Source organism: Parasteatoda tepidariorum, chromosome 8 (assembly GCF_982258835.1).
Source record: "Parasteatoda tepidariorum strain Cologne lab strain chromosome 8, Ptep-v5.0, whole genome shotgun sequence".
In the NCBI taxonomy this organism is placed as follows: domain Eukaryota; kingdom Metazoa; phylum Arthropoda; class Arachnida; order Araneae; family Theridiidae; genus Parasteatoda; species Parasteatoda tepidariorum.
The window spans coordinates 47,555,234-47,577,566 of record NC_141762.1 but is presented as its reverse complement, the minus strand read 5'-3'; the positions used below and the strand labels follow the sequence as shown (position 1 = coordinate 47,577,566).

Below are 22,333 nucleotides of genomic sequence, written 5' to 3'. Positions count from 1 at the left end.
CCGTAAATCATTTACATGTTTTATCCCTGCATCGGAAACACAAATAATCACTTCTGTCTCTTCAATTCGGGTTCAAGTTTTCCTTGTTTCAATTTCAGCAACGTCAAATTTAAACTTACAGTTCTTGCATAAAACAATGCGTTCTCTTATCTCCTGTGACATCAAGATTATAATCGCCATAAATCGATTGTGGAAGACTTGCGATTGTTATCGAGGTACAGATATCTGATGACAGAATGTCAAACATACGGTTGTCATTTTGGTCAAAGTAACAGTGTAAATCAGCATCTCACATTGTATTCATCTCCATATTTTAAATTCGGAAATTATTTCTCTATATCCATAAGTGAAAATTATCAAACGCTTCCTTCCTTTTTTCTGCTATTTAGATAGTAGAAGTGATATTTGGGTTTGTCTGTTTGAAATGTTATGAATCAAAATAGATAGCAAGCAGTTTTATCTTTTCAATAATAGCTAAGTTAATTGTGCTATTGAATTCAAAAACGTATCTGACTTTCCTGGTATAACAGGAATTATTTCAACTTATTTTACCATTGAAACTAGTTTTACATCTGATGAAAAGAAATTACAGCTACTTGTACAAATTAATTTAAAAATAGCAAACTTATTACATTTTGTTTACAATTTCCATGCAGTTTTCATCGGACGATTTATTATATTATATTACGGCACTTATTTATTATTATATAATCTTTCTTCAAACTTATTTCTATATTCATCAGTGAAAACTATCAAACGTTTCCTTCTTTTTTTTCTATTTAGATAACATTTGTTTTATTTGGGTTTGTCTATTTGAAATATTATGACTCGAAATAAATACTAAACAGTTTTATCTTTTCAATATTAACTAAGTTATTCTTCTATTGAATTTAAGAACACATTTAGCTTTCCTGGTATAACAGAATCATTTCAACTAATTGTAGTATCAAAACTAGTTTTACTTCTGATGAGAAGAATTTACAACAACGTGTACAAATTAATTTCAAAATAGCGAACTTTTGTTTACATTTTATGTACAGCTTTTTCGGTAAAGTTTATCATCTTGTATTATGGCAGTGATTTGATTTGAGATGAATGTTAAAGTTCATATTTCTGAAGCTTAATTCTTTTCCAGAAAAGGGAAACAACATTACAATACATCTGTTTAAATTTTTTTTTACACGTTTTAAAGCAAAACTTAGTCATTAATTTATAATACATTATAATTATATTCATTGAAATTATACTTTCTGAATTTTAAGTCAGAACTATGCTTTTTAGCTTTTTTCGAATAAACTTTAAAGCTCCTTATTTATTATGATTGAAATTAATAGTTTAATTCGAAGCATCTCCAGACTTTATGGCAAGACATTTTGCGAGGTCCATTAGATATTATTTTTATGTTTTGAATATTGAAAACATCTTTTGGGACATCAGGTTTCCAACTTTTGTAATTGAAATCAATATATTTTTTTTCTTCAATTATTTCTTCTAAAAAAGAGCAACCTAACAATTTTTCCCTAAAAATCCTTTTCTATTCTTTCACCTATATATTTTATCTACACAGCATTAGTGGTTTTAAGAGGTGTGGAATTTTTCTTTTAAGAGTTTATCTAAAATAGCCATCTTAAGCCGCTTAAATAAATCTTTTTTTTTTAATTCAACAATGAATTCGGATTATGAAGTTTTATTGTATGAAGCCTTTAGAAATGAGGAGACAATCGCTTTCTTTTGCCTTTTTTAGCGATATATTGAAATAGAAAAAAGGTTTGCAAGTGGAAAATTTAAAAAAGAAATAATTACTAAAATAAATACAAATATTTGAGGCATGGGTCCCTGGGCAAATCCATAAGTATTTTTTTCTTGTTTTCTGCTGAGCTCACCCTTTCCTTAGCTTTGCATTTTAGGTATATGCGTACTAGGGATGTCTCATAGTATGCATATACATACGAAGAGTGTCCCACATTTGGCATACTAGGGATGCCGCGTATTAAACATACACATACTAGAGGTGTCGCGCATTAGGCACATGCAAACTAGTGGTGTTGCATATTAAGCATACTATAGGTGTCGCATATTAGGCATACTAGGGATGTCGTGTTTTGTCATACGCATGCTTGGTATGTCGCATATTAGGCATACGCATGCTAAGGGTGTCACATATTAAGCTTGGATTAACGTTGAACCCGACTTAGCGTTCTACGTTGTTGATATTTTCTACTACAAATATTTGAAGTAGCCATTACAAGGTTATTAGTTCGGCAATATTTCTATTCGGGGTAATCTAGGGTATCGTGTAACCACGTGTAATAGAAGCTAATTAATACGGTAACACAATTTGACTTGACACCTTATTACTGTTGTACCACATTTGCACAGCATTATAATTGAACACGCTTCAGTTATTTTTAAAAGCATACCATATAAAAATACACATTAAAACAATGGTACAAATTTTAACAATTGAAATCGATTAGAAATCTAAGTCTTTTTATTCAAACAATTATTCAATATTTATTTATCTTACACGGTAGAGATTTAGGCGTGATAAGTAAATTTCTTTTCCACAGGTTTTTGATTAATGGTTTTCATAGAGGAAGAACATTTTTTCAAAGAAATAACAAAAAGGAAGAAACTGTATAATCATTTTCTTTAGATGAAATTCTGATAATACTGGAAAAAATTATTTTTGCTATCTTTTTACATTAGCTTAATCTATTCATTATTACGTGTTTCTGTTTGAATTACCCTTTCAACCGTGTCCCCTATATTGAAGGGTCAAATCAAATATGTTAAATTAAATTGAGCTAAATAATTTAGATCAATAGATTATGTTTAGATCTCAATAATTCTTTTTGGATATGATTATGCAAAATCTAGTTTAATGGTTTCATTTGAATATTATGTTGTTATGTCAGAAACTATTTGATAAGATCAGAGTTATGATCTAAAAAAAATGTGCCTGAAATATTTCTTTTTCGTAAATTTCTATAATTGACCTGAATTGCATTTAAAAAAGAAGAAAAATAATTTTAAAAAGTCACGTAAGGTAATTTGTTGCAGTTTCATAGACGTGGAAGCCGTGTACTTAGATTCACTTCCAGTAACTCGTGTACTAAGATGCAATTCAAGACGCAAATCTTTATTGAGGCTCTTGAGTTGTTTTTTCATTTACACAACATTAATTAATGTAAATTTCTTTGTTAGTTTTATCCTAACTTTATTTTAGGAAAGAAAAATATTTAAAAAAATTACGTAAATAAATTTTTTTGCACTCTCATCGACGAGGAAGTTATGTACTCTGATTCTCTACCAGTGACCCGTGTATTGCCTTGCAATTGAAAATAAAAAATAAAAAAACAATGCAAGTGCAAATCTTTATTGAACGTTGTTTTTCAATTGATCAAAAGCAATTAGAAATAAAAAGATTTGTTTTTCAATTGATCAAAATTGATGATTCGTTGTTTTTCAATTGATCAAAAGTAATTGAAATTAAAAAATAAAAAAACAATCAAAATTGATCAAAAGTAATTAGAAATTAAAAATTTGTTTTTCAATTGATCAAAATTGATGATTCGTTGCTTTTCAATTGATCAAAAGTAATTGAAAATCAAAAATAAAAAAACAATGCAAGTGCAAATCTTTATTGAAGCCCTAACGTTGTTTTTCAATTGATCAAAAGTAATTAGAATTTCCATTTAAATTGAAACATTCTACGTTAGTTTGCCCTAAATTATTTTCAGGAACGGAAAGCACCTAAAAATATTACGTTATTCTGCAACATTGAAAATCGAAATACCTTATTTCATTAACGGTACTTTGTGAATCATATCATGTAACAATTGAAAAAACATGGATAGTTATGGTCTTTATTAAAGCACATCCTTCGCTTTCTCAATTGTATGACAGCAGTATATGTGTAGCAAAACTGATAATAATGTTTTTATAAATATAACAAATATAACGCACATATAAAACAAAAATTATTATTAGAAAGTTACTATTTAACTTTTTTTAAAAGTACACAGTAATAGTAACGTCATTACACACTTACAGCTAAAAAGAAAGTAAAGAATAAAAACAAAAATATCGGCAACATTAGCGAGATTTTTAATTCATGCCTTGTCTATACTGCTAATGAGAATGTAGTTATTAATAAAAATATTTCTTGACTTTAAATATTAGAATTTTGTACTGTGGTATTATTTGGAAAAATACTAAGTTGTAATTAAGTAAATCAATCAACTTGATCAACGTTTTCTTAGAAATTTCCTTACATAAATTTATTTTTCTCATTTATTTTTTTCTCCGATTGGTCTTTTGAAAAAAGAAATTTCGATTGTTGTCATAGTATTTTCACTCATGTGAAATAAATGTTTAATATTTTTATAGTTTTCAGGATACTTTTAAGGAGTTTAGAACTAGAACTTTTTATTTTAATCTGATAGCTTTCTTTGAAAAATTTAAATTTATCTAATATATTGCAAGGACATAATTTTATTATATTTTTATTGCTTTTATATTTATTTTATTATATTTCAGTATTGTGAAGTATAGTAATATTATACTGTATTGATTATTGTGTGTAATCTTTTTGAAAATTTGGAAATGATAATATTGTTTTAAAATTCAAGACGTATAACTGATATACCTTTTCAAATGAATATAAATAATAAAATTCAATTGTTCTATCGCTTAATTGTTATATCGCTACCTCTACAAACAATTTTAAACAAATTCTTAAAGGCTTTAGCTATGCAAATTTATTAAGTTATTATAGTTATGTTCAATCTTTATACACTGAGAAAAAAGTATGGTCAGAATATAGTAAAATTAACAATGTTTCTGGCTCTCAAGAGCACCAAAAGGCTCGGTAATTTTAACCGAAATGTTTCGATGAAGATTTTTGTAAAATTAACAATAAAATACGATTTTATAATATGTAATAAAATTTGGTAATTTTATTGTGATACCATAGAGCAGGGGTGACGAACCTTTATGCACCAACGTGTCATTTTTTCTAAAAAATTGTTTAATGAGGCCATAGGCGAGTGGTCAAATAATTTTGACATCGTGATTATTGGGAAAATAATAGTACAAAATAGTATCAACTCAAAACTATTTATTATGGGGTAAAAAATACATTATGCAATGTCTCAGTTATACGCTTACTTCAACTTAAAGTAACATCAGTGTGACTTCTGTTATTGCATATTAGATGTCAAATAACTTATATTGGGTTGTAAGATGTTAGCGTAAGCAGGAATGCTAAATTTTTTTTGCTAGTCATAGTGAGCTTGTTTTTTATGGTTATTAATTGTTTTTTGTTGGCATTAATTGTTAATTCTTTTGTTAATAATTGTTTTGTTTTTTTCCTGTTTCTTGTGAATTTTAATTCAATTTTTAATATGCTTCATAGTGAACTTTGTGATCGGTGGTGTGGCCAAAATATTGCGTTGCGTGCCCTAAATGGCACGCGTGCCATTGGTTTGCCCTCCCTGCCCTAGAGCATGGCATACAAACCATTTATTCGGTTAAATTTACTTTTTAGTATTTTTTTACTAAATGTGTGGTAATAAGAACTATAATTTTGTAAGCTAAAATTTCCCCGTAAGCCGTTACCCTATTAACAGAAGACTAACCAAGAGAAGGGTTTAAATACCGCATATTTTTGTTTGTAATACCAGAACTATATTTTTCCATCTAGAAATGTCATTAACCAGTAGTAGACCAAAATTTATTTCAGTGTGTATTTCTTTAATCAATGTTTAATAACTTTTAATTTTTTAATGTGATGCTTAACGTCAATTTACGTTTGATAGGGAATTTAAGAAGAAGTACAACTGCTTCCATAAATTTCTAACGTAACGAAATTCACAACAGGATAATTTATTCAATTAACAAGAATTAAATAAATATTATTTGAATGCGTTATTATTTGTACGCATTTTTTTGTTGTAACGGAACAAACTATTATTTTAAAAACGAGTTTTCATTAAGTGTTCACCTGAGGGAATTTTTAGTTATTCGTTCTTTTCAGTTTAAACGGTCACGATTAAAAAAATTGATTTATTTCCAGTTTTTCTGTTAACTTTATGACTGGCATTCAAAACATATAATTTGCGTTATCGGAAAATTAATCACTTTAAATATATGGGTTTTTAAGAAAATCTACTTGACTTAAAAGCTTTTATCGAAGTGAACTGTTCGATTTCATTTTTTTAACTGAATATTTTTTTTTTGTACTTTTAATTCGTTCATTACTTTTCAGGTTATTGAAAAGACGATGTTTATGTCAGACACGATTACAGATGTCGGGGGAAATATTTAGACTAACCTATATTTTTATTGTTTTATACATTATATTTTTTGTTTTTAAACTTAAGATACTGGTTGGATTTTGCTTTGCTTTGAATTAAATATTTTAAATTCAAATTAGGATTCAAAGTCTATCAAATCCTTCCGGGTTTAAACATTATTTGAATTTATTTTCGTAATATAGTAGAAAATAACAGTTTGAACTTAAATAAAGTTTTGAATGCAAACAACTATATATATATAAGTACCTACCATAATTGAAAGCTACAAGGCTGGTGCCATTATGCATTAACCCCAATGAATCTTTTCGATTTTTAAATGAATGTAAGTATTTTACATAATTTTTTTTTGTAAATATAATAATGTGAGTAGTTGCTTGTGCAAAGTTTTGATTTATTTCATTATAAAAAACCAGAGATTCGTAGTGACAGAGTTCGATAACTGAAAATTGTTAAAAACAGACTGGGATCAGGTTAAGTTTGGGACAATATTTTAGATCATTAATATTTTTTTTACAAATATCGTATAGTTATTGCATTAAAATAATTAGTTAGTAAATATTATATTAGTAAGTAAAATAATTAATACTATCTTTTAATGTGCTCCACTTGTTAAAATTTAAAATAAAATAGTTTTTAAAGCTAAAAACAATATTAAAAAAACTTTTTTTAATTTGATTGAGTTCACTTTTAACAGTCAACATTTCACAAACAAAAATGATAAAAAAGAGCTTTTTAATTTGATTGAGCTCACTTTTAACAGTCAACATTTCTCAAAGAATAACTAAATAAATAAAAAATCTTTTCTATTTGATTAGTTTCTTTTTTAACAGTCAACATTTCACAAACAAACAAAAAATAAATAAAAGTGCTCTTTATTTGATTGATTTTACTTCTAACAGATTTTGCCTTGATGTAGGTCTTTGAAATGGAGTTTTATATCATAACTACACCGTTGAAAGTTGCTTGGAAAAAAAGATTAAATAGCAATTTATTGTTATTTTACCATATTCAAACAAAATAGTCACATAACCGTAAATAAGATGGTATCCAAACTGTTAACTGTGATAAAACTAGGTTTATTAAATGCTTTCACCTAAAAAACCGGAATTTCAAAGTTAATAACCAGAATTTTATCGCATCTACTACGCCCACCAAATAAAGCCACTAAGTTCTTCGCAGATGGGTAGATATTATATCAGAGAGGATTAATCCGGCAATCTTATGGTCGGCAGAACCGGCTCTCCAATTTGTGAGCCTGGACTAAAAGAATACGATACTCTCATTCACAAATAGATGGTTGCCCCATAACGCTATTTAACACGAAAAAGTCTTGAATTTCTCATCGCTTACGATAGGCGAAACAACTAAACTTATTTAACCGCATACCACAGATCATTTGATAAAACACAAATCAACCACATCCTAGCTCAAATGTCCTTTACCTAACTAAAAGCTTAGCTCCAATGTCCAGTTAAATTTCGTTTTAATGGTTTTGAAACCATGCTAGTTATGAATAGTTAAAAACAGAATAGTTTTTTTATTGATTGTATTTTAACTATATTATTTGTAATGGTTTTGAAACCGTAATGGTAAAATATGTTTTTATCGTAAACTTTACGGTTAATTGGATTGACAGACTGCTGCCGGCCATTTTACCATCATTTTAGAAAGGAAATTCTAACAGTGTATAACCTATTACCATGATGGCAAAAATTCATATCATTATTAGTATTATTTTAACTTAAAATTACATTCTAAAATGTGGAGAAAAAATAAGTAGATGAATAAAGACATTCTTTATGTTATAAATAGGCGGTCACGTTTCAATACATTCTCCCTTATACAAAAAAAGCAACTGAAAACATACATTAAAAAAACTTTAAAGACATAAGCCCTTGCGCTGAGATTTTTTATTTATAAGATGTTCAGAGTAAATAGTACATAGATATGAAACGAAACCGAGGGGAAAGACATGATTGATAATGTGAATTCTTCATCTTGATGCTCTGGAGAATCCAGTTTCATTCATACATGCCGATAAAAATTCTGGTAAAACTACCGCACTGTATGATAATGAAGCTCTTGTCAAAAAACCAAAACATATACTGTATTTAAAACATTCATTTAATAATTTTTCTGCCATATAACTGTTCTACCATAGCTAGTAACGGTTTATCAGAAATACTGGGCTCAAAAATTTTAATTCTTATTACCACACGTTTAACAAAAATACAAAACTGTAAAGTAAATTTAACCGAATAAAGGGTTTTCGCGCTATGTTCTAAGATATTATGAAAAAACTACTAAATTATATGACAACTTTTATCGCATTTTACAAAACCATATTTTATTGTTAATTTTACCAAAATCAATGGATGAATGAGTAGATGTATGAATGGGTCGGCCCTATAAACGGGTGTGACGTATGGGTGTGGCAGAAGTTGAATTCTTGACCATAGATGGCGTTACTGGAAAACAAGAACAATCACACCCCCTCTGTCTTAATGCCATACGTCAACAACTACCAAAATCTTTAGAAAGGGGTTTTTCGTTGCTCCAGTGGAGTTGTAAATACGGTAGATTTTAATGTATTCCGGTAGTTCTGATCATACTTTTTCTCAATGTATGAATGCCGATTAAATTGTTAACGACACGAAGTCCTTATCTCCTTCCAATAGAGCTTGAAAGTGCATCCTGCGCTGATTTGCCTCTCGGTTACCAGTTCCTCTAGTCTTGTTTTTCATCTTTATTTTATTAATTGTCTATTTTTTTATTGGCAACTTTGTGCTTTTTTATCAAATATTTTCCCCCTCTTATTCACGTCTGTTAAGTTCTTAGTATGGGCACCTATTTTTCAGCATTTTTACTTTTTCATCTTTATAATTTATGAAGCAAATTAAGTGTTTACAACATCAAAGACATGTATGCGCCTGATATTGTCAAAGATATAAAACTGTTTTATATTTGAAATTAGAAATTTCAAAATAGTTTGAATCAATTTAACACAACTCGATATTAAATTGTGTTTTCAAAATAAATCTTTTAAAAAACGTATGTGAAATCATCTGTTAGATTCATTAGGAAAAACACAGACAATATTCATAAATGCTTCTGGAAACGTAATAAATAATTGATTGATTAGTTGTTCTGGATTTTGACGCAATCTTAATTAGGATCGTAACATCTATATTTCTTTATTTATTGAATAAATCAATTATTTATAAATATAATTAACGTGTCAGGTTTTATTTTTCATTAAGACTAGGTATAACTAACAGCTTTGTGTTGCATTTTATTTGTAATTAACTGTCTTATTGAAATTTAATTTCCGTAACACCTGCCACACAAAATAAATTAAAATAATGAACGTAGTTAATTAAACTACAACAAAGCTGTAAAAAAAGGCGAAAACTAGACAGCCAAGATAATTACGAGAACAAAAAACTTAACTAAACTATGAATTAATTTCTTCTATGGATAGTTACATTTCAATCATGGCTGAAGAAATAATGTATCAAATTCAACTGACATAAATTTAAAGTATAATTATACTGAACATTAAAAAAAATAAATTTTCTGATTATTTAATTACACATATAGTTTTCAAAAACTCTAATGTTAAAAATGGAGGATATTTTGATGTAAAAGGTTTTTCTTTTATGATCTATACAATGTTGTTATCTTAAGACGTTTAAGTTTAATGAAGTAAATGAAAAAAAGTTTAATATTAGTTTAAGTGTTATTGTAATCAAATAGTTGCTCAAAGAGATGTCCCCTGTGGTATTCCATGCTGATATAATGAAAATGTAAAACTCATGGTAATGAAATTAAAATATTTTTAATGCTCAATTTTATGTCTGAAAAAGATTTCATCGTTGGTAAATCATGACATTTGTCGATTCAATAGCCAATCAGGTTCAGCACACACGCGTGATGTCCCTTACAAGCATCCTGTTCAATCTGATTTAAATCACTTCACTTTTCAAGTACCCAATTATTGGAACTACTTTTTTTAATAGAGATTTTTTTATATTTATTGCAATATATTAAATAAACATAAAAATAAATTTAAATTAAAACAGAAATTAAGTATCGAAAGACTTTATTATTATATATTTTTATATTATTTTCTGTAATCCAATGTTAGCGATATCGGTGGCGAAAAAATGGTAAATAAGGAAATCGAAATATGAATAATTTCAAAAGCAAATGTGATGTGCAAAGAGTATTCCACTACCATTGCTATAAACTTATAGAAGGTTGTACTTGCTATGACAGTGCATATACTAAAACTTATGGATGGGGTAACTTGGTGGGTCTGGGGATAGAGCGTTTGCTTACCAATGAGATAACCCTTTTCTGAACTGTGACTGCTTCTGATCAGAAAACTTTAAACACCCTCTGTAGCATGTAAATTGGTCAATATTAAAATGATTTCTGTTACACTGAAGTGCCGCGAATTTAGTTTTCTTTTTTACTTCCTTTAATCGTAACTTGATTGAAAGTTATTTAAAACTGTGCAAAAGTTTTCAACTTCAAACCATCTTCATACCCCTACACCTCCTTAAGTTTACTACACTGGTAGGAAAAATGATTTTATTAGCTTAAGATTTTAAATAATTTGATTCAGTGTTAAATTGAAAAATGTTTCTTCGAAAAAAATTTTTTTAAGGACTTTTAAGGTATTAGTGTAACACTGTACGCAACACGTTTGATAGACGTAAATGCGAGTAACACATATATTAATTTTTTTAAAGAACATAGAAATACAATTTTCAGGCGTCATATTTTATAGTTGCACTATAAAAAATGTAAGTGGCGTGAGGGGAGAAGGGGCGCTGGGGACAATGGCCCTAAGAATTCGGCTGAAAGGGGAATACAACGAATTAGTATTACTGCTTTTGTTAATTTCTTTTTTTTTTTTTAAGAAACTATTTGACTTTACCATTTGACGCAGAAGGGAAACCGATGCCACATTTAAATATTTCTTTTGACGCTCTGATTACAAACAAAAATATATTTTTGTATTTCTAAATGATAAAAGAGATGCAATAGTTGCTAAAAATCAGTCATATTGCAGAAATTATACTTGTATTTAAATACAAATCCAAAAATGTAGTTTGAATTCTTTTATTCATATTATAACACTTATCAGTAATTGCTTTTGTAAATTAAAGAAATTTTAATCGTAAATAGTTGTTTCTCTTCGAACTGCAAATAAGTGCAAATTTGAAAAATTATTGTTAAGAAGTGAACCGTGTTTGGAATATTTAACCTTTAACGCAGAAAAGATACCGATGTCTCTTGCTGTATTTCAGGAAAATAAACTATTAAAATATATAATAAAATATTTTTCACTTATTTTGGCTCAAAGCAAAACAATATGAAAAAAATCTTAATAAAAATTCTGTGTCAAAGGGTTAAGCAAATTATCTTATGAAAAGTAATACTTATATGACTTAGAAACAAATTTATTGATAGGTTATTAAAATTTAAATATATTTTTACATATAAAAAAAATTAAGAATATTTTGTCTGAAGGAATTAATTTTTTATTTTTGCATAATTTCCGCATACATTTTCATACGAATAAATTTAAAACAAAGATCAATTTTTTCTGAATATATATTGAAATTACATATTCATGAAAAGTGATAGATATTGAATTTTTTATCAATTGAGAATATATATTGAATTAATGAATTGAGAATCTATATTGAATTTTTTATGAATATATTATGAATATATATGAATATATTTTGCTATAAATTTCTTTTTTCTTTTAATTAATTTAATGAAAGTTATTTTTTTTGCTCCTCTATGGATTACATTACTTTGCTCCTCTTTTCTTGGACATCTAATTGAGGAGTTAACCTTAATCATGTATTGCAGAATGGTTCAATGAAGAAATGGGCATTAGATAAAAAGGCCATATTTGATAATAATAAAAATTTAAAAAATAAAAACAGATTACGTGAGATTTGTTAGGCTTTCCGATCCAATCCATTGCCTGCCACTCAAGTGATACATAATCTGATGAAGCAGAAATTTCTAACAACATACACAGCGCTGAATGCTATGTTTATGCTCAAGAATGCAAATATGGATCTATTTTTTCAACAGTTTTAAACAAAATAGCTTTGAGACTAATATTTTTACCCTACGAATTGGCGAATAGAGAAATATACACAAACGAGAATGGAGTTCTCGTTAACAGTTTATTAGACACACATTGCGTTTCTAGTTGAAAGAATAATTTAGTCTTGATGTCCTTGTCCTTGTTAGCATGGCCATTGTTTTTGATCTGACAGCTACATTTTTTTTTAAAATCAACTAATAAAGATTGCTTCAATCAATAGCTGTCTGATAGCAATCACACTCTGATGATTTTTGAGCTTCCTTTTTCTGTCACTTCACGCATAAAATACAATAAGTTCATTTTATCTTTGTTATCGAGAGTAGCAGTTTTATGTACAACTATGTTATTTTGTATTCGGAGCAGGTATACTACGATTATTACATTCCGAATCGATGTTCTATTTTATAACCTTTTAGTTCTGATTTATTTACCACACATTGTAATATCCGATTGAAGAACCCCATGAGAGAATATTTTCTTAATGGGACATGTAATCTGTTTCACATCTGACTGTGTGAAATATTGTGACATTTTTATGGAGGTGAGAGGTTTCTTGAATTGGTTGATATACCCCGTAACTGCCTCTTTCGACAAGCTGAGTTCCTTTGTAAGTTGAAAATCTGAAATGAATGGCATTTTTATTACAGTAACAGTTGTTAAAGAACTTTCTGACTGTTGCAAAAAAAATTTTTTGATAAAAAAAGTTTTGAGTTTTGTCATTAAACTCTTTTTACGTAAACTGGATCAACATCTACAGAGAGTTGCAGAAAAAAATCGTTAAAAAACAACTTATTTATCTTACTTTACCATATCCAACCAAAACAGTCCCACATAAAAAATGGTATTCAAACTGTGATTAACTGTGTGAAAAATCATTAACTATATATTTTAATCTAATATGGTTCAAAAACTATGGTGAAAAATGGTATTCAAACTGTGATTAACTGTGTGAAAAATTGTTAACTATATATTTTAATCTAATATGGTTCAAAAACTGGAATTTTATACAAATCAACTAAGTTAAGCTGATGAAGCCACTGGATTTCTTGCAGCTGGGGACACACTGTAGCCAAGAGGGATAATCTATCAACTTCATGAACGGGGGTTAGAATTCCAGAGTTGACAACAATATTTCTTCGATTCCTTGAGGGCATGAAGTGCTTCTCGTGTCATACACTCATTAATTGGAGACCCTGGAGTATTAGAACACGAAACTTTCATTCACGCATTTATGGCAGCACCACAAAACTGATTGATACAAAACATTCTCGTATTTCTCATCTCTTACGATAGATGGCACTACTAGATAAGCGACGTTCCGAGGTTCACTTGAAAAAACACATTTTCAACTGCAACCTAACTTCATTGTTCATTACTTAACGAAATACCTGACATAATCTAACTCCAATATCCAGCTAAATTTCATTTTTACGGTTTTGAAGCCAAGCTAGTTATAAATGGTCACGAAGCCGTATGGTTTTGTATTCACAGTTCTTTTTCACCGTCACAGTTGTAAACGGTTTAACCATAACAGTTATTAAAACCGTAAAGGAAAAAAGAAATGTTCCTAACTGCAAACTTTATAGCTAATTTCATTTTCTGGGTGCTTCAGTTATTTTTACGTAATTTTAGAATGAAAATTATAACAGTGCAATTTACTACAATAAATTATTACAAAATGTAATTTATTACAAAATTAAAACAGTGTAATTTTGAAATAATTAATTCTGAAATGTAATTACTATAACGTTAATTTTAGAATAATTTATACTGTATAAGTACAGGAATACAAACATTTGATACTCATCTACTAGCCTCACAATAGCTGCTTGTTTTGAATGTGCTTAAAAATTAAAATTTTTTAGTTATTTTAAACTGTTTTGGATTTAAATTTTACGATTTAATGGATCATTTTAAAATGATTTTAAGTTTCCCTCTTCCATTTGCACGTGATCTGTGTTTCATCTAGATGTGCGTGTGTTTCATTTGAATTTTGAATCGGATTTGTAATATTTGTAACTTAGAGACTTTTATTTTTTGGTGTAACATCTTCTCGAGATCTAAATAGCACTACGTAAAAAAATGTATTATTTTATGCATTATTATTCACAGTCAGTGGTCGGAAGTAGCGTACTGGAAGTAGTGAAACTACAGTATTCGCTGCATTTTTTGGAGTTTGTAGTGCAGTGTGCTACTTAAAAAAAAAAAAATAACGTAAGGAGTGGTGCGATACTTAGAACAAAAAGTTTGTAGTGATTACTGGCAGAAAAGAAACATTTTTCTAATGCAGCTAATTGTTCGAATTTTATGGGTAGAAATCTTTGCAGGTCTGCCTATGGATGCAATGAAAATGACCCTGAAGTTGGAGCTGAGCTTTAGCAGAAGTTATGTATTTAAAATTACGTATAACTAATATTTAAACGAGCCATTGCGAAAAATAGACAATTAATCACTTCGGTCACACTTTCACAAGCAAACGCACACTCGTTAAACATTGATGTTATTTAAAAGTAGGGAAGGTATTTTCGTTGTACTTAATTTTTTAGTGAAAATAAAAGAGCATTAAATTGTTAAAAAATTGCAAGTATTTGACAATGTCGTATTTCTGAAATTAAATATTCGCTATTGAAAAAGACATAAAAAGTTGAAAATTAAATGAACTAATTAAGAAAAAAATTGGAGCAATGATTTGGTTCATGTAAACATGAATAAATATTTCTCAATTATTCCTTTCTATTTATTGCTAGCCAAATTGTAATTCAAAATCATTTTGAACATAGGTGTAATTTAAGTTCTCCAGATAATTTCGTCTCCTTAAAGTAGTGAAGTAATTATTCCTTTCTATTTATTGTTAGCCAAATTGTAATTCAAAACCATTTTGAACATAGGTGTAATTTAAGTTCTCCAGCTAATTTCGTCTTCTTAAAGTAGTGAAGTAATTATTCCTTTCTATTTATTGTTAGCCAAATTGTATTTCAAAACCATTTTAGACATAGGTGTAATTTAAGTTCTCCAGCTAATTTCGTCTCCTTAAAGTAGTGAAGTAATTATTCCTTTCTATTTATTGTTAGCCAAATTGTAATTCAAAACCATTTTGAACATAGGTCTAATTTAAGTTCTCCAGCTAATTTCGTCTTCTTAAAGTAGTGAAGTAATTATTCCTTTCTATTTATTGTTAGCCAAATTGTATTTCAAAACCATTTTAGACATAGGTGTAATTTAAGTTCTCCAGCTAATTTCGTCTCCTTAAAGTAGTGAAGTAATTATTCCTTTCTATTTATTGTTAGCCAAATTGTATTTCAAAACCATTTTAGACATAGGTGTAATTTAAGTTCTCCAGCTAATTTCGTCTCCTTAAAGTAGTGAAGTAATTATTCCTTTCTATTTATTGTTAGCCAAATTGTATTTCAAAACCATTTTAGACATAGGTGTAATTTAAGTTCTCCAGCTAATTTCGTCTCCTTCAAGTAGTGAAGTAATTATTCCTTTCTATTTATGGTTAGCCAAATTGTATTTCAAAACCATTTTAGACATAGGTGTAATTTAAGTTCTCCAGCTAATTTCGTCTCCTTCAAGTAGTGAAGTAATTATTCCTTTCTATTTATTGTTAGCCAAATTGTATTTCAAAACCATTTTAGACATAGGTGTAATTTAAGTTCTCCAGCTAATTTCGTCTCCTTAAAGTAGTGAAGTAATTATTCCTTTCTATTTATTGTTAGCCAAATTGTATTTCAAAACCATTTTAGACATAGGTGTAATTTAAGTTCTCCAGCTAATTTCGTCTCCTTCAAGTAGTGAAGTAATTATTCCTTTCTATTTATTGTTAGCCAAATTGTATTTCAAAACCATTTTAGACATAGGTGTAATTTAAGTTCTCCAGCTAATTTCGTCTCCTTAAAGTAGTGAAGTAATTATTCCTTTCTATTTATTGTTAGCCAAATTGTATTTCAAAACCATTTTAGACATAGGTGTAATTTAAGTTCTCCAGCTAATTTCGTCTCCTTCAAGTAGTGAAGTAATTATTCCTTTCTATTTATTGTTAGCCAAATTGTATTTCAAAACCATTTTAGACATAGGTGTAATTTAAGTTCTCCAGCTAATTTCGTCTCCTTAAAGTAGTGAAGTAATTATTCCTTTCTATTTATTGTTAGCCAAATTGTATTTCAAAACCATTTTAGACATAGGTGTAATTTAAGTTCTCCAGCTAATTTCGTCTCCTTCAAGTAGTGAAGTAATTATTCCTTTCTATTTATTGTTAGCCAAATTGTATTTCAAAACCATTTTAGACATAGGTGTAATTTAAGTTCTCCAGCTAATTTCGTCTCCTTCAAGTAGTGAAGTAATTATTCCTTTCTATTTATTGTTAGCCAAATTGTATTTCAAAACCATTTTAGACATAGGTGTAATTTAAGTTCTCCAGCTAATTTCGTCTCCTTAAAGTAGTGAAGTAATTATTCCTTTCTATTTATTGTTAGCCAAATTGTATTTCAAAACCATTTTAGACATAGGTGTAATTTAAGTTCTCCAGCTAATTTCGTCTCCTTCAAGTAGTGAAGTAATTATTCCTTTCTATTTATTGTTAGCCAAATTGTAATTCAAAACCATTTTGAACATAGGTGTAATTTAAGTTCTCCAGCTAATTTCGTCTCCTTAAAGTAGTGAAGTAATTACTACAATTCCAAAGTAGTTTGCAGTTACTACATTTAAAAAAAAAGTAGTTATAGTTAACTACATTTTCAGCAAAGTAGTTGTAGTTGCAGTTAACTATATTTGTAACAAAATAGTTGTACTTAACTACATTTGTAACTAAGTATTTGTAGTTGTTGTAAACAACAAAAATGATGTAATTTTTCCAATCACTGTTCACATTATAAGGAATTATTAAATTGATATTATTTCTTAAAACGTTCTAGTCTTAAATGAAAAACGATAAAATACGGAAGTATCGGGAAATTTATTGAAAAAAAAATTTATACCATTATTTAAAACAGTACAAATTAAAAACCTCATGTGTTTCAATTTCAATAGAATTTTTTTAGCGTTTTTACAAACTGTTTCCCAGCATTTAAATCTAATAAAAATTATATTATTAAAAAATTGCGACTGATGAGTTCTATTACGTAAATTTAAATAATATAAAAATTTTTGTTACATAACTTAACTCACAATAAAAAGCATAAAACTACACCCTTTTATTGATGCACATAATGCTTTCTTTCTCATTTAACTGTTCTAAAGGTCATAGGTTTGATTCACTTAATTTACGCCGTCCATTAATTTCATCTTTATAAGCTTGACAGCACAATGAGACAGAAAAATTTCCAACTGTTAATCTGTTTTTTGCAGTAATGAAAGACTACTCGTCACAAAAGTGAAAGACAAGATTGGATTTTGGACAATGAATAGTTTCCGTTTAGTCGCCAAATGTGGCATGAAAAAAAACTTTTAGCCACTTTTTGTGAATAGTTGATGTTTTTTTTTATGATTACTTGATGAGTTAACACATGTTTTTATCTATGTAGTGAATGTTCTTTACGGGTCAGTGAGTATTAATCAAGGGGTTGCACTATGCTGGTAGTTGATCTTCGACCCTAGTAACGTGATTTATCCTACCTCATTTATTGCTAATTTTTTTCTTAATGAAATAGAACGGAGTTAATGTGTTTTTAATACTTTCTTTTGTAGTAGAAAGAATTATCACCTGTTACTTGAAATTATACGAAAAACTGTTTAATTGTTTACAGGTGTATCATTTTCATTTCAAGGTTAATAAAGGAATTCTCAATCAAATAGCTAAACAATGTTATTTTATTATATTATGTCTTTAAGAAAAACGTGAAATAATTAAAGTGTTTGTAGAAGTGTATTTTAATATAATTGTAGTGATTACTATTAAAAGCAACAAAAAATTAAATCTATGGAAACAAAGTTAAACTGCATAATATACAACTTCTTTCCTTAAAGCCAGAGACTAAAAAGAATAAAGTAAAATTCTACAGTTTACTCTATCCGAAACTGTGTGTTTTCAGTATCTTATTTAATATGTTATTATTACTAATTCAATTAATATGACATTGTTATTACACAATTAATTGGGTAGAACAAGCTAAATTTGCTTTAATTTGCTAAATAATGGGAAAAAAAGTAAGGTTGAAACTACCAGAATGTGATAACATTTATCGTGCTCGTGGCTCTTATGGGAACACAAAGAGCGCGGTATTTTTTATCAATTCAGTTAATGTAACATTGTTATTGATTTATTTAAGAGGCAGAATGAGTTCTTTTCGTATACATAGCGGGGAAAAAAATAAGGTCAAAATGTGCTAAAATTTATCGTGCTAGTGGCTCTTATGGGAACACCAAAGAGCTCTGTATTTTTTATCAATTCAGTTAATGTAACATTGTTATTGATTTATTTGAGAGGCAGAATGAGTTTTTTTCGTATGCATACCCTTAGGAAAATTTGCCATAGGTTTGCCATAAAAAAATGCCATAGGATATTCCTATGGGGTTTTGCCTATGGCAAAAGTTTTGCCATACACTTTTGCCATATACGAATGGCAAAATTTTGCCATACATGTATGGCAAAAGTGTATGGCAAATTTTTGCCATAGGCAAAACCCCATAGGAATATCCTATGGCATTTTTTTGTATGGCAAAGTTTTGCCATAGGCAAAACCCCATAAGAATATTCTATGGCATTTATTTGTATGGCAAAATTTTGCCATAAGCAAAACCCCATAGGAATATCCTATGGCATATTTTTGTATGGCAAAATTTTGCCATAGGCAAAACCCCATAGGGATATCCTATGGCATTTTTTATATGGCAAATTTTTGCCATAAACGAAGATGTGCTACAGTTTATGAAGAAATATTTTTCCATAGGTTAAGGTACACCTTTGCCATACAGCTATGGCAACATTTCTCGTTGATATTTTACCATACGTCAAAAAATAATTACTTACAAGAATCTTTCGCAATGGATATTAAAAATGCAAAACTTAATAATTGTAGTATAAATATATATCCAGGTTCTTATTCAAATAAATTTCAAACGGTTAGTACTAACCGTTAGAAAATGGGTCCGGTGGTCGGAGCGAGTGGGGAAAATATTGGTTATGTTGATTAGGAACAAAATATATTGAGTACAGACAACCAATATTTGTTAAAGCTGTAAAAAACAAGAAAGTAGAACGTGGGTCCGGAGGTCGGAGCGAATATAAAAAACGCTAATTTGATTGATTGGTATCATAATTAGTTAGATAAGCGTCAGATATTAGAGGAACCTAAAGGTCTGGTTTCTTAGGACAAGCGCCTTATCTGGGCGTCAGCGTGACGTCAACGTCCCGCTGACGCCAACAAAATACTGGTTTGTTAGCTCAAGGCCTGGTTTCTTAGAACTAGCGCCTTATCTGGTCGTCAGCGGAAAGTTGACGTAGAGCTGACGCCATAAAAATACTTTTTTGTTAGCTCAGCGTGAGCAGTCGGCCCAACGCAGACATTTTCTCTCATTGCGCATGCGTTAATAACGTAAACAAATATTTATTTTGAATTTGTATTGATTTTGTTATTGTCGACCAGTGTTTTAGAGAACAAATAATGACTTTGTCCAAGAAAAAACACATTGCAGCTGAGCTAAATGAAGAGTGCTATGTTTAATGAAGAAGCCATGTTTAATGTCAAAATCAAAATCTTGGCTGATTTCAATGCGCTGTTGGATGTTGTCCGCCATTGCTTCTGTGGTTAACGTCACGTTGTAATCCAACTGCAGTTGAGTTGGACGGCAATTGTATTTCAAGATGAGCGTTCGATGACGTATACTATCAAACTCACAAATGGACCAATCAGAGGTTAACGCTGATTTCCAGCTGACGGCGTCCTGTCCTAAGAAACCAAGCCTTAAGAGAAAGCGAAGTAAAATAATGGTCCGATGGTCGGAGCGAGTATGAAAATTTTTTAAATTTTGATATGTGATACTAAGCTAAAAATTAAACAGACTACTTAAACAATAAAATACTATGAAAACTCAAAAGATAAAGAGTGGGGCCGGTAGTCGAAGTGAAATTAGTTTAAAATAGATCAAACGTAACATGTAACTGTGCAACCAGTGGTGGCAAGTGAAAAAAATTTTATCTATAAAAAAGATGGTATTAGGCTATGAAAAGCTAAGAATAGAAAACAGGTTAAATTAGTTTATCCCCTATTAGAGAGGGACATAAAACTCAAAAAATTTATGTTGAGTTGCGTTAAGCACAGTTAGAAAAGAGAACGCAATATAGAAACATTGGTAAATACAAAACTTGTTTAAGACATGATTAAAATAGGTAAAATTAGTAATTGCTATTGACAAATTGACACTTGGTCGGGATAGTAAATAAAAATTAATTAGGTATAGGGAATCGCTATGACGAAAAAGTTGTAAGCTTAAGGAAAGATTAAATTGTTAAAAAGCATTTTTAGTAACAGCAACAAATGATATGGCCAGGGACTGTCCCGTTGATGATATTGAAGCAAAAAAATTGTCAAACAGTAATCCAGCAAATCTAGTTAAGTGACGACCCTAAGTTATGTATAAATATGCAACAGAACATTGTACAAATTTATGTGGATACTTAAGAAATATTAGCTGTAAGATAGTAAAACACAGAGACATGATAAGTAAACAATTTAATGGCAAGCAAAAATTAAACACCAAATAGAAATATGAAGCCCTAACATATGTAAGATAATGTAAAATAGCATTGCAAGAACCCAAGTGGAATTAAAATCAAAAACTAATGAGAATGTAAACACTGACTTTGATATTGATATATGACTGCAATAAAATGAAATTGTCACCGAACAAGTTAAAAGAATTAAAAAATTTTAATTATTAAAGAAATGATGGATCTGGCTTAATGATAAGCACTTAACTGCGTTTTTCATCATGAGATTGTTTACAAATTGCTATGGGGAATAGAACACCATTAATAATGGAAAAGTGATGTGACTTTAAAAATTTATATAAAATCAGAGGGAGGGGATAAAATAAAAAGCAAGATGTCGTTTAATCAGAAACAGTTGAGAAAAAGAAATATAAAAATGTTAGATAAAAATATAAACTGCAAGATATTAATTAAAGTTGTAACGTATCAAGCTATATTAAGAAACAGTTCTATGTTTAATTAAAAAAACGTTTATTTCACACCACAACACATACAGTAACAAATATAAAGTACCCGTAACGGAATAGGGTAAAGATCATAAACAACAAGAAAAACCCGTAACGGGATATAAGGAAACTCACCCGTAGCGGGATAGATAAAATATTATAAAACAAACTAGATAAAGTGCCTGTAACGGGATATATGAGAACCTAAATTCCACACAAAACTAATTCTAAAAAATCAACTGGTGTTCTAATTTTATCGTCTGCTTTTATTTTTCTAAATTTATCTCTTTATATGCTTATTTTATTTTATTTATGCTTTTGCCAGCCCGTTATTTTTTTTAATATTTTTACTTTTATTCATGCTTTTGCAAACCAATTATTTTTCTTATATTTTCATCCTTTTATAAAGTGTACAAAGTCAGCGTTAACAAACGGCAAAATTTAACATAGCGAAAACCTATACCCAATCGCGACATATTTTGAAAAGATACAAATAATAAAAGTACCAGACCACCGGAAATTAGAAACTTAATAAATTCAGATAGATAATCACATAGACGTTTGCAGCAAAATGTTTTTGACCAAGAATGAGATCGAAAAAATTTTAAAGAAGCCAAAGTTAGCGAAAGATTCCACTTGTAGTGGATGACACGTTAATATGGCGGTCTGATACTCTAAGCCTAAATCAATGGAACATCGAACTTCAAACACTCAAAAATGA

At 29.1% G+C, this 22,333-nt stretch overlaps 1 protein-coding gene across 1 annotated transcript in view; it reads right to left on the bottom strand.

The window, feature by feature from the left end:
• Window positions 1-12,411: 12,411 nt before the first annotated feature.
• LOC107456503 (gonadotropin-releasing hormone receptor) overlaps window positions 12,412-22,333 on the bottom strand; it is a 120,634-nt gene continuing 110,712 nt past the window's right edge. Inside the window, exon 4 of the mRNA XM_043049648.3 lies at window positions 12,412-13,079. The gene's annotated coding sequence lies outside the window, so the exon portion shown is untranslated. The remainder of the gene's footprint in view (window positions 13,080-22,333) is intronic.